Raw genomic sequence first — 13,435 nt, forward strand, 5'->3', positions numbered from 1 at the left:
TGCTCAGAAGCAAGACAGCATGCTCCGTCTGGTGTTATTAAGATCCGAAAGAGTAGTCTTGAGCTGTTACTCTGATTTGGGGTTACCAGCCATGCCGCCCATGCCCATCTTGCTGGTGTGAGCTGTTGTTTTCATGGCTGAGGTGCCTGCAGCACACCTGAAGAGATGGCCAACTGCACCAAAACTATTGCGTGCAATCAGTGGCTAATTACCAAGCATCCTCTGGCACGAAGCTCATCTGGAAATGAAGCAGCAGAAGTGTGTGGGGGGAATGGCATACATGGGTTTGGCACAAAAGAGGAGGGAAAATCCTCTGGTGTTACCCTTCCCACCTGGATTCTGCTTGGGCTGGGCTGAGGCTTTTTCTCCCTCCGAGTGCCTGTAGGCTGGGAGCAGGTGGGTTGAGGAGTTACCTCCCTTCTCGACGCAGCCTTTCCTCGTACCAAAATCATGCTGCCCCCAAGCGTGTGAGTTGCCCTAAGTGCTGTAATTAACCCACGTGGCTCTGATGCCAGGCTTGGAGGACCTAATTTTGATGGTTAGGGTGGCAAGCTGGAAGGTGTAGATGGGAACACAGATGTCGTAACAGACAAATCTACAGGCTGTAGTGTGGATGATGCGTGAATGTCAGATAAAGAGGGAACCTGCCTGAATTAGTTGCACTTTTGAGGGCTTTCCTACATTTCTAATAGTTTTATTACTAATGGCATTCACAGTGTCTACTTGTGTGCTGTTCGTTTTGTCTTCATCTTGGATATCATAGGTAGCTAGAGAACTATTGCAGACCAGGTTTGCTTTGATTGGGAGATGAGCCTTTCTGTGGGCTTTTGTTGAGTTTATGAGTACTAGTTCCCATCTTGGTTTAGAAAACGTGTTGCCCTTTTTCTGTTATAACACCAGTTTCTAGAAGCTCTTCCTAGACCCAGCTAAGACCAGGTTTACATTTCTACTTGATTTTTTTAAAATGCTGTTGGGGGGAAAAAGGTAATAAGGTGTTCTAAGTTTGTGGGTTTTGGCAAATAACTGGCTGAGAAAGAACTGTGTAGCCTCTCAGTATCATTTACGCCTTCTTTTTCTATTGCCTTTTAATTCGGTAATGCTGAAGTAACTGTTTTGCTGATTATATCTCTGAAAATAGAGCTTCTCTGAAAAAGCACGCTCTCTCTAAAAATACACAGTAGTGGCAGACACGGTCGCAAGGACTGCGGGTAGTGGAGGAGCAGCCATTCTCACGGCGGAGGGGGTCACATACAGCCCTGCAGCACTCCCTTCTGTACCACTGGCCAAAGTCGGTAGGAATGAGATCTCTCCCCAGCACAAATGCTGTACAAGTTTATATTCTTTAGCAGGAATTGCAGTGCAAATCCCTCCTCGCTCAGCCTTTGACTCCAGCTCTTTTGCCGAAGTGCTGTTTGAAAATAAAACAGGCAGAGTGGGACTGACGTGGGTTTAGGTGTCAGGCTGAAAAAAAAAAGAAAAACACTGCTGGAAAATCAGCTTTTGAAGCTGTTGCAAATCCAGAGCAGCGTTTGTAACGTAGTTAAGGTTTGACTTTTAAGAAACAGAGACAACTTTAATGTCCTCTCAAAACAGTGTAAATTTTGCTTTCTTTGTGGGGTATTTGACACACTTCTCTAACAGTCTAATTTCTGTATTTTTTTTTAATCTCTAGAATACCTTGCAGATTACCTTAAAATAAAATAAATTAAGCGTTGTTTTTGAAATGCACCTGCATTTGTCAGCTGCTTTGAAATGAAACATTCCCAGTCTTTTTGGTGTTGCTTAAGGGGGAAGTGCATACAAATTTTTCCATTAAAAGTACTTCTGGACCTAAACCGCGCTCTCTTTTTTTTAGGCATTGGAAAGTCTCAGAAGCGAGGAAAGCCAAAACAAACAAACAGACAAAAATAAAAAAATCCAGGTTCATTTTAACCAGCAAATACAAATTTGTTGAAATGGGTATCCAGTTTAAAATGTGGTGATGTAAATAATACGAAACGTAGCATGAATGAATGTGCTAGTGCATTGCATCGGGGTGTGGAAGTAGCACTAAGCTATAATATACATGGTGAAAGTGTCCACGTAGCAGAAAGCAGGATAACCAAATGCTTTTTTCTAAGTTTACTGTGGTAATTCATTAGACAAGGATTCCTCATGCCCATGCTAAAGTGGAATTTTAACCAGTTTTGCTCAGTATGCCGAACTACCAGACTGCTAACAGGTGCATTCAGGATCAGCAATGTAAGAGTGAGCTAGGTTTGCAGTGCAGGGCGATGATACGGCAGTAACTGTGGCAGTCATGAAATGTACAGAGAGGCTTTTAGAAGCTTGTTAGAAAGCTTGGTTATTTCAGCAGTTGAAAGATACTAAAGCATCGGGTGAAATCCATCATATGTCCAGGTAAAGATACAATAGCTGATGAATAAGTGGATCTGCTGTAGATTTCACAAGGCCCCTGACCACGTTTTAGCTAAAACAGAAACAAACCAAACAAAAAACCCTTCAGTGCTGCTGTCTGAGCAGCGACCGCAGAGCCCTGCCTTGGGGACGTCGGGCACTGGTGGCGAGGCAGCCCGCGGCTCCCTGAGCCCCCTGGGTTTTCCTCCAGAACTGTAAACAAGTGCTGTAAGGAAAAAACAAAGCGTTGCCATTTCCCTCGCATACAAACACTCTTTATAAAAGCCAAAAAGCTCCAAAGCAAGCATGCTGTCTGAAATTGTTTTATTCTCTTTTAATGGCAGTGGTCTGAAGTAGCTGTTATACCTGAATGGGAGAGGAGAGCGGGGATGAGCCCTCCGACCCATCTGGAAGCCAGCAAGTGGGACTAAATAACTGTGCCAGCTGGGTTTTGGAGCTAGGACGTAGGAATTTTGTGGTAAGGAAAAGAGCTGGAAAAACATTGACGTAGGAAATGAAGAAGTGAGGGAAAGCAGGGTGAGAAAGAGTTACCCATCTTCTCATTGCAGTACATCAGGTAGGAAACAGATTCATTTCTGTAGGGCCAGTGCACTGCTGCTCAGTGACTTTGGTGGGTTCAAGGGTGGGAAATAATGCTTCTCTTAGAAATGGAGCTAGAATTAGGAAATATAATTAAAAAAAATCGCCCTTCTTAATACTAAATAACACATGTAGAAAGGCACTGAAGCACAATTTGATCAAGGAAAAGAGAGAGCTGAGGAGTGGCAAAGAAAAATTGTGTATTTTCTTTAGAGCAGAAGTGCTGGAGCAAAATGTGAAAGAGTGGTAGTGGTTGGGTTTTGGGGGCAGTGTGGTCTTGGTTTTCTTCAACTTCCAAGTCAGTTAAAAGAAACTGAGTGTGGTGTAAATTAAATACGTTGTATTCTTGAATTTGGAAATTGACATCTAAAAGGTTTTATTTCCTTAACCTTAAAAAAGGAGACATTTACACCCGTGGTTGCCTACAGAGTTTTGTTTCAGAGTCAGTGTTGGTTCTTGGGTGTGCATCCCAGAAGACATCCACTGTCAGCACTGCAGTAAAATGGCATATAAGCACTGTGTTTGTTTTTATTCCTAATGGACAATAAACTAGTTTCCTCAAGCTACTCGAAATACTCCTTGTAAACTAAAGTGTCCAGATCAATTTCTCATTCACATCGTATTAAAACTCGGTGAGGAAGTTGGGAAAACATGGTTTTGATCAAAGTGCTGCATGAGCTGGCGATCTACTCCATTAATCTTTAAGCTACTTCATAAAATTGCTGCAGAGAACCCAGCGTGTTCCTGCTTCCAGAGAAAGCTTTATCCCACCTGGGTGCCACACGGGCTCCCGCAGCACCACGATGAGATGGGAGCTTTACTGGCACCAGGGTTGGGGTCTTGGTTCTGCTGTATATTATCTGGATGATGGTTTCCTAGTGAAATACCAGCTTTGTTAAATTTCTACTAGGAAGAGCTGTCTGCGTCTAAAATTACTTGTGTACGCTGGCCTATGCTGTGTGTTAATGCCCGTGTTTTCATTGCGTACTCAGTTCGTGCTATATATCACAACTTCAGGTGCTTCAGTGGTGTGCTTAATCAAAATGCGTTGTTTTTCCCCCCCTAAAGAAACAAGTGCAAGGGCACAGCTCTGAGACATCAGGAATTCCTTGGTGGATCTGGAGGTAGATGGCTGCTTGCTAGCATTCAGCACGTAATTCTTCAGGAGTAGTTAAGCTGCTCTCATACTGTAGCCCATTTTTCATAAACCCATTTTAAACTTTTATACAGTGTCTTTTCAGATCTCCCTTCTATCAAGCTTCTGCCTGTGCATCTTAATGAGTAGAAGACCTCAGATCAGTGTTTAAATCATCTGGTTCCCTCCTGTATGTATGTGGCTGTATCAAGATATATAATCACGCACTCTATTATAAACTTACTCCAGGAGAGGTGTTCATCTGATCAGCAGTGCTTTCGGCTGGCAGCGGCAGGCAGATGCTTTGAGTGCTGTTGCAAATCAGTAGTATTGTTTCGGAGATGCTGTCGGATATGCTATTTCTGTTGTGCCGTGAGAATGAAAGCTCTGTGTCTTGCTGGTGGGGGAAATGAAGCACGTGAGAAGCGGCCAACACAGCATAAAACCTCCTGGAGTGAGAAGTGCACAGCCCGTGTGCCGGCGGGACTGTCCCATAAGGGTGAACGGCGTGCTTCAAGGGAGAGATGAGGGTGCTGGGGACGGTGTACCAGCTGATTTGAGGCTGAAGGGAGAAGATGTACTGCTGAGAGAGGTGATAAAAGATGTTATCAGGATGCACCGGCAATTTTAGCCCAAAGTGTGGAAGGAAGCCCTCATCCAAAGTAACGTGAAGCTGTTAGTCGTTCTTAAGGCAGGTTTTTTGTGACTTAGGGGAAAGGTGGTGGTCTCAGTCAGGACCCTAGGGGATGAGTGTGGTCAACACTTCCTCCTCCTCCTCCTCCTCAGGCAGGGAGAGGAAGAGCTGCCCTCATCCCCAGAAGTGAGCTGCTGCTGGACAAAGCACGCTGGTGGCAGTGGTGTGTTGGCTGCTGGGACAGTCTGCTGGGCTGGGAACGTGTTGTGGAAAAGCAGCAGACTCCTGCACCAATTTAAGTGGAAAAACAAGACTAATGGCCAAATTTGTCGTCTTCATGTTTTTCACTTGTTGTGAAAAATAGCCCTGTGCTTCACCATCTTCCTGGCTTTACCATCTCCTTAATACAACTGCTCTGACTTTTACTGATGGCTTCTTGCGCCTAATCAGTTCTTAATGAAGCAGAGGGGTGTATTTTATTCTGTCCTGCATGGGCTTCCTTTTGTCACTCTTTGTTTTCCCTCCACTCCGTTTCCACTCCAGGCTAAAATTATTTCCAGCTGAGAAGGGCTGGATGCGTGTTGTTGCACAGCAAAATTGTAAATGGCCCTACAGAGTTGCTTGCAAACAGCAGAACTGATTTTCCCTCTGTTTCTCACCTCACGTGCATGCAAGGAAGGGTCATCCGGGGCCAGACCTGAGGGCTGGCTGTCCTGGTGCCCCATCCCCAGACCGGTGGCCAAGAGCAACCTCTGTAGAGGAGGGTTGGAAACGGGCAAGGGGGTGATGCTTGTGGTGGGCTCGGATGCTTCTCGTGTGGGTGCTGTAAAAAGGCTTGCCAGCTCCCCTCTGAGGTATAAGTGGTGTGGCAGGAGGAGGCTAATCATTATAGATCAGATATGAGCACGATGCTGTTGGGTCTGTGGGGTGAACGGACGGACCCCTTTGCACTTTCTTCTCGAACTCTTTTGATGGGAATGTTGATTAGAGACAAGGTAAACTTGTTTGTGCTTTATTCATTAATGACAAACTATAAGCTGCCCTGCCTCCCCTCCCCACAGGCAAGGCACTTGAAGAAAAGCCAGGCAATTAAAGTACTTAAGACAGTAATTACAGTCAAATATACAACAAAAATAAAACCATTGCACAGGATTTTTTTTTATGCTTGGTTTTGTTCTCTTCGTTTATTAAACCACAACTCTTGCCTCACGGTTGAACAGGAATGTCTCAATTGGTGGCACCAAGGCGTGCGACAAGCTTGCCTTGGTTCACTTGGGTGTTTAATAGCCTCCCTGAAGAGGAGCTCTTACTGCTGAGGTCTTCATGGCTCTGAAATCTGCTTTTTAGATGTATCTTCAGGTATATGAAGCTGGCACACCCCCAACTCTTAGCGCTGATCGGTGGGGGCATGAAAGCAAAAGTCTCGTGGAATTTCTTCTTTCTCATTTTCCTGATTCTCACTGTACATGGAAGAGCATTTCCGAGGTTACTGCGATGCTTAGGAGGGGAAGACTGAATTGCTTGGCTTCAAATGTTTTAATTTACCCGGTGCATTTTAACATTCAGAAATAAGCATCCACAAACTCAGGTTGTTGTGAATCTATCTAATGAGTTAGCATAGTGCAGCGTGAGCCTGTGTGTGTGCCAGCCGAATGTATTTTAAGTGGAATTCTTAGCAACTTGAGTATTCCAGATAAAGTGCGCTTTAAAGAGAGAGAAACGTAGCAGTAATGAGATCCAGCTGGTGTACATAAACCTTTCACATTACATTACATAATTAAGTTGGTAAGTAATGTATGGGGAAAAGTTCTTGTTGCTTATTCTTTTGTACTGGAGTTTTACAAGGCTATATAAATACTGTAAGTATTTAATGGGGAAAAGCAGGATTAAAAGCAAACAGCAGAAGATGGATGGTATAAAAATGTCATAAAACAAACGTGCAGCATTACCCTTGTGATATTTAATATCAAATGACTGAAACTTGACAGTGTTCTCTATGTTGGAAGCGATCTTTTAAGATCATTTTCTAATTGATCGGTTTGATTACCATGATTGGTTTAAAGGTGTATTCTTTTCTGCTGAACAATAGCAGAGGACGCATCCCCCCGAGGGATGTTTTGGCCGGGCTTTCTGATTCAGTGAAATCTACACCGCTGTGGTATTCAAAGCAGGGTACAGGCTCATAGGCTCCTTACCATAACTTAACAACCTGTTCTCTTTTTAACAAACTGTAATTAAAGAAACATAAACTACATCTTCATTTAGTTTGACTGCAGAGCATGGGAGAGGAATGTGGGAAGGAATTCTTCGTACCGCTGTGAATGTAGCTGCCTACCTTGCAGTTGTTTCATAAACATCCTAGAAAGCTTCTGAAAAATACCGAATGTGGAATGTGCCAAAAATGGTTAAAACGCTAGACTCCGTCCTCTGGCAGACAAGCCCTGGCAAATCTTCTCTTGATGTTGCTGCCCTCGGCTGCCCTCCTTCTTTGCTGGAGCTTTTTTGCTCCCTTGCGGAGTCAGCAAAAGGTACGGCGGTGTGCCCGGGCTTCAGCAGCTGTGCTGAGCCTTGCTCCATGGCTTTTGGGGGCTGTCATTGTCACCAGTGCCATGCTGCCTGGTTGGGGACCCAGCAGGCAGGTGGCCCCTGCTTTGCCAGCTCCCCTGGTGAGTGGGATGTTTGCAAGGAGCAGTCCCAAAATGCCCAGGTGTTTGCTGAGCACTGGCTGAGCTGGAGCCCTCAGCTCTCCTCATTCAAAAAGGGTGGTCAGGCAGGTATGGTACCGTATTTAAAGCTTAGCCTGTTGCTCTTGTGAAGAGTGTAAATTAGGATAATTGCCCTGTTTTTAAATAATGAGACAATCTATTTGAGATGTCTCAATACCTGTTAACCAGTTAAGATGACAACTTAATTTCCAGCTGCTGTTACCGGTGCTGGCCTCGAGCTGCTTGGGCTGGGCGCTGTGCTATAACGTGATGTTGCCTACCCCAGAAGGAAAAGAGAGTTTTGAACCATACATAAACTTTCACTTGCATGAGAGTTACTCAGTGAGAGGTGAAAGGAGCACTTGGGATATAAGCGAATACAAATATCTTCTGGTTTTGTGGGTTTGTAAGTTCCCATAAATCAGTCGGCAAGTTCCCAGTCCTTGTGACAACCACATGTCCCATGCTCTGACATCGCAGCCACCACAAAGCCCTGGCGAAGGGTGCAATCAGCTCGCAACGAGAGTGGCAAGTCAGATGAGTGGCATTTAAAAGGCGGGGTGCTGTCCTGCACATTTCTGACTTTTTTTTTTTTTTTTTTTTTTGCAGACTGTCAGTGTACCGAAAGACTTTTAAAGTGTCCTTGCAGGTTGACAAAGCAACAAAAATCCACAGTGGGACTTTCTGCAGGGGAAAAAAAAAAAAAGGGAGGGGGGGTATGCTGAAATCCTTTAGGGGCTTGTTCATAAGGATTTGAAGTGACTTGGTATTTTGTGCTGCTTGCTTTTAAGGAAATGTTTGTGTTAATGAGCATTTACTGCGAAACACAGAAAAGAAAGTGGCTAAAAGTGAGGAAGGGCTCAGCAAGGCCGGTCTTGTGGCTTCCGGACCTGCCAGGTGGTGGGAGCAGCAGCCAGTGGTGCTGGTTGGGATGTCCATGAACATCCAGCACCTCATGGGCTCGTGCTGCATGAAATAGCCTCACCGGGGGCTCACCCCGATGGGGCTCCCTGCCCAAAGACCCAGGCTGACCCCGCTCGGCTGGAGAGCAGGGGGATCGCGGCGCGAACAAGAGCCGCTTTGTTCTGCATCCTGGATGCACTCTGATTAAACCCCATAGTCATGAGGATGGATTTACTGGTGCGCTCTCGCTCTTTTTTTGCATTGCACAACAGCACAAACACCCAGCGAGCTAGCAGATTTAATCCGTGTTCCCTGAGGATTGTGAAATTCTGGCTGTGTATAAATTTGCTGGCTGAATTTGGAGCATGATTTATGAAGGGGACCTTGCCTCTTGTAGAAAGCAGGACTTCCCTTCCTGCAGGACCGCAAGGCAAATGTTCTCAGTCTGCAGACTTCTTCAGTCTGCTATCCTTAACGTGGTTTTGGTTCATCTTCCCTGCTGCATGCTTGCTTACTGAAGCTGTTTAACTGAAATGCAAAATAAATTTATTTTCTTTACTGTTTGGGTCTAGTGTTGGCTTACAAGAAATGCAGAGCAATGAATGCATGTTTTGCACTGTTTAGGAGCTTTCTAAAATACTCAGAAGTCTGCTGTGTTTTTTGGTTTTGTTTTTTTGTTCTGCTTCCTCAATCTGCTGTTATAAGTGCACTTTCTCTTGCTAATCTGCTGCCTGAAATACTCTTTGTTCAGGAAGGCAAGTCTATTTCTGTTGTAATCAGGGCTAAGAATTCAGCTGCAGGGTCACTCTGTGGTACTGCAGAGTTCACTGACCACGTTTTGCTGCTGGCAGTCCTAGCTTTGGCCCCTTTACACAGATCAATGCCAGGCTAACCCCATTTATTGCTACTACTGAATCAAAACTCTGCTGCTCCTATTTAATTTAGCTCAAAATAGACATAATGCAAGCAAGCGTTAGCATGGCAAAAGAGCTAGGAGAAGGGGGGGAGAGAAAAAAGGCATTCAGTTGTTTGGGTTTTGGTTTGTTGTTTTTTTTGTTGTTGTTGTTTTTGTTTTAATTCAAAATACCAAATGGTGCCAGGCTTCAGATGGGAGGAATTAGCTTGCGCTGCATCGTTAGGCCCTTTATAAAAAACAATAGTCATCATTGATTGTAATCTGCACGCGAGTATTAGAGTCTATCTGGCTGTCTTCAGTTTCCTTTTTGTGTTTAAAAGCCTTTTCTGGTGTCACTGCTGCTGCTTCAGCTTCGCCGTGCATTCAGCCTTCTTCTGGGTGTTGAGTCCCAGTGACGCATCTCCAGTGTGCTTCCTTTTGGCCCCACCAGGCGAGCCTCCAGCCTTACTGCTGGGTACCGACCACCAGCTACCCCTGCTTCAGCCTGCTAGAAACCTCCAGACTTGCTTGTGGTCAAGTGAAATCGCTGTTGGCAGGAGTATTATTCTCCATGGAGCTACTCGGTGCTGAGCCCTTTGCAAGGTCCGTCGCAGTGAGATGGGTCACAAGGTTTTGCTGAGGCAGGCGTGTGGCAGGTAAGACTGCTGTGGCTGCTGGGCCTCTTGACAGAAAAAGGTAGTTTTTCTCTGTACCTGTGGATCACTTTGGTACGAGAAAATGTTGGGATTGTCAGGACGTTGCTTGGAGTCGAGATGACAGGACCTTTACATTGTGGTTGGCATCCCGCCACAGTTTCCAGCTAGGACTGGGTGTATAAATTCCACCGCCACACCTCATTCCACACGGCTTCGCAGATATGTGGGGGAAGGCATACCCTCACTGCCTGCTGTCTTCTGGGCTGAAACCTTGTTCCTTCTGCAAGGCAGCACGGGTGGAAATCCAGAGATTGGGGGTTTCTGCTGAAATATGAGGCAGTCTCTCCACATCCTCCCACACTGCCCCCTCTCCCCAAACTAATCCCCTTCGGTTCTGCATTCAGCAGAAATCAGGTGCCCAGCCTGGGTACATCTATAACGGGGCCACAGATGACAGCCACGAGACAAATCCATAATTTAGGAGTTGTTGGTCAAGTTATTTTGTGCTCCCCACTGCTAGATGCTCATCGCAGGACTTGTGAAACTTTTCCTGTTTGTTCCAAGTGCTCGTACTCGTGTCTGTCACTTACAATTCATCTGTTCCTGAAGGCAAGCTTTTGTTCCAAAGGGGAGACCAAAGCCTGACAACTCAAATGTTTTTTGTGTTTCACCACCCTTCTCCACACTCTTGCAGATTAAACGCCGCCTCCTCCAGCCTACCCTTTTCTCTTTTGGCAGGGCTTTGTTGCCCCAACAGGGGATGCTTTGTCTCCCCTCTCCCACTCCCCAGGCACACTTGGCGTCCCTCTGCCTGCTCTTCTCGCCTCTCACAGTCACTGCAGCCTCCCTGCTTCCCTCCACTCTGTGCCGGAATGGAGCTGCTGGTGTCCTGCACCACTTCCCCAGCCTTTCCCCCATATCTGCCTACATCCAGAGAAAGTCCTCTGCAGGTGCTATCTTCCAGACTTTGTCTGGAACCGCTCTTTAAAGCCTTGAGATGTGTCAACATGTCACTGTGGGTGACCATCCCCTCTTCAGCCCCTTCAGCTGCCAAGCTTTTCTCTTGTGATGGTTTTTCCCACTTTTCAGGTGTCTGGAATGCAGTGGTTTGGTTTGCTTTTTCACGTGAAAGCAGTACTTTTGTGAAGAAGGGTTATTTTTCTCCCTCTGATTCCTGCAGGGGTGAGAAAGTGTGTCCTCTGTCCTGCTGTCCTGGCCACTGAGCATCGGCAGCCTGCCACGTGTTGCAATGGGTGGGCACCGCTCACAGCATCCAGAGCTGTATTCCCATGTGTGCCTAAGGAGAAAGCCTCATGTGGTCCATCCTCTCTAAAGAAGGGACAGGGTCTTAATCATTGTTTGCCTTTGTTTGTTTTGGTGTGTGGTTCATTTCTTCTTTTTTTTTGTGTGTGTGTGGTTTTGTGTGTGTTTCTTGTTTTTTTGTTTGTTTTGGGTAGAGGTAAGGTTTTTTTCTTTTACTTTGCGTAGAAAACAGTTCCTTAACCTATTTTTTTCCTTGGAAATCAAGCTGATTTTGCTCTAGTAAGTGATTACATTTTAGTAACAGATCCCAAATTACTCAATCTTCTAAGCACTTAATTATCATATACTCGAACTGCTGTCTTAGACATTTGGAGATACTCTCAGATCTTGTGGTCTCGATCCTTCCCTAAAATGTTCTTCTCTATTACAGAAGGCAGTGTAGTTCGGAGGTGTCAGTTTGGGACCTGAGCTGTTTATAAAGGATGTGTCCCCTTGTTGACATGCTTTTACTGGGTAGTACTAGTGGTTGCTACCCCTCTAGGTAGTGGATTTGTTTCCTGCAGCTTTAGTTAGGTGAAGTCTTCCCCCAAGACTAACGCAAGATTTCTTCAAGTATTGTTTTGAAGGAGAATAATTTCACATCAAGCTTACTGCCTCATCAGTGGTTAAATTAGGCTAACCTCTTGGCAATGTCCGACTTCTCCGAGAACCCAGTTACAGAACAGCCTACCAAAGAGAAATTTCATACCTGAGCGGTTACCACACGGTGGTTGAACCAGCTCTGGCAAGTGGCAGTGAATGTCCTTAGGTTGTCTAACATAGCTTCTGCATGTTTTAAAAATGAGGTAACTGTGTGTGTGTGTGTTATAAGTCTGGCTTTCATTTTCCTGGTGAAGCTGCCCATTGCCCTTTTTCTTTCGAGCTGTCCCAGAATCATCTCATTAGGTCTTTCTTCTGTGTTGTTGGCTTCTGCCATAGCGCAGCTATCTTTAGCATGACTTTGTTAACGTGTCTGTATTTCTTGCTTGTCAATTTTATTGAAACGTTCACTGAACATTTGAGGCAATAACAGCCAGTAGCTAGAGAAAGTAAGATAGGCATTTCTTGTCGATTAACCAATGTCGTCTTTATGCTTCTTTAGACACTTTCAGTTCCTTTTGTTGTCCAAGCACTGGCAATTCATGTGTTAGTAATAACCAGAGAAGCACAAAACCAGGTTCAAACAGAACATGCAATCCAAGCTAATGTATATTAAGATACCAAAATTTTGACTGGTGTTCTGAGTATGCGTATGTGTTCTGTTGTGGTGTAGGATCAAGTTAAAGCCTTTTAATATGAAATAAAAAATTTAATTAACTAGTTAGCAGCTGTCTAAAACTAGTTAGCCAGTTGCTAATTCATGAAGTTGGCAGTGGTGATGGTGGCTTCTGTTAGCATATAGCACATGGTTATATAGATTCGTGGTTAATCTACCCTCGTGGGCAAAAAATGCTAAAATTAGCTGCCAAATGGATGTTTTTATCATATGAGCTACAATGACTACTTGGAGAAATCCCTACAAGTTTGAAAACAATAATAATCAAAACTGTATTTCTTAGCTTTGGATCTGAAAGTATCTTTTACACATAATGGAATCAAATGAACCAAATCTAAAGTATGCTTTGTTCCTATGCCATACGGTTGCTGCCTTGCCAAGCACGCTTCTCGCCTTCCAAAGCAGGATCCTGCGTTCTCCTCTCCTCAAATCCTGCCCTCCACGTACCCAAAAAAGTCGCTGCTTGAGCCTGATAGTTGCGTGCACACTGTTCCTTTTCTCCCTTCATCCCAAAGTGTTTTCCCAGCATTTAAGAAAACCTCAAAAAAAAGAGAAAAGAGGTTAAAAAAAATAATAATAAAAATGTTCATGCATTACTGCATGAAGGAGCTTTTTGAATTTAATTCAACACTTTAGCCCCTTCCCACCAGCTGCGTACCTACCCCTCTGAGGGCTTCCACATCTGAAGAGCATCACATTTCTAGTATGGGGCAGGGATAGAAAAGCATCTGGATGGCTGAGGGTTTTCAGCTCACCTCCCATATGTGGCACGACGTGTGAACAACCCTCTTGGAGAGCTCTTCAGACTCCTTGACTGTCCTGTGCCACCTTGTGTGTGTCTCTTCAGCAAAAGCCTGTTTCCTCTCCAAGCACCTGTATGTTCTTGTGCCGCCTGTCCTTAGGTATTAAGTAACCTACGTGTATTTTGAAAT

At 44.9% G+C, this 13,435-nt stretch overlaps 1 protein-coding gene across 4 annotated transcripts in view; it reads left to right on the forward strand.

Annotated features, from left to right (window-relative positions):
• KCTD1 (potassium channel tetramerization domain containing 1) overlaps positions 1-13,435 on the forward strand; it is a 100,235-nt gene that overhangs the window by 40,222 nt on the left and 46,578 nt on the right. The window lies entirely within an intron of this gene.

This window comes from Aythya marila, assembly GCF_965140915.1.
Source record: "Aythya marila genome assembly, chromosome: 2".
In the NCBI taxonomy this organism is placed as follows: domain Eukaryota; kingdom Metazoa; phylum Chordata; class Aves; order Anseriformes; family Anatidae; genus Aythya; species Aythya marila.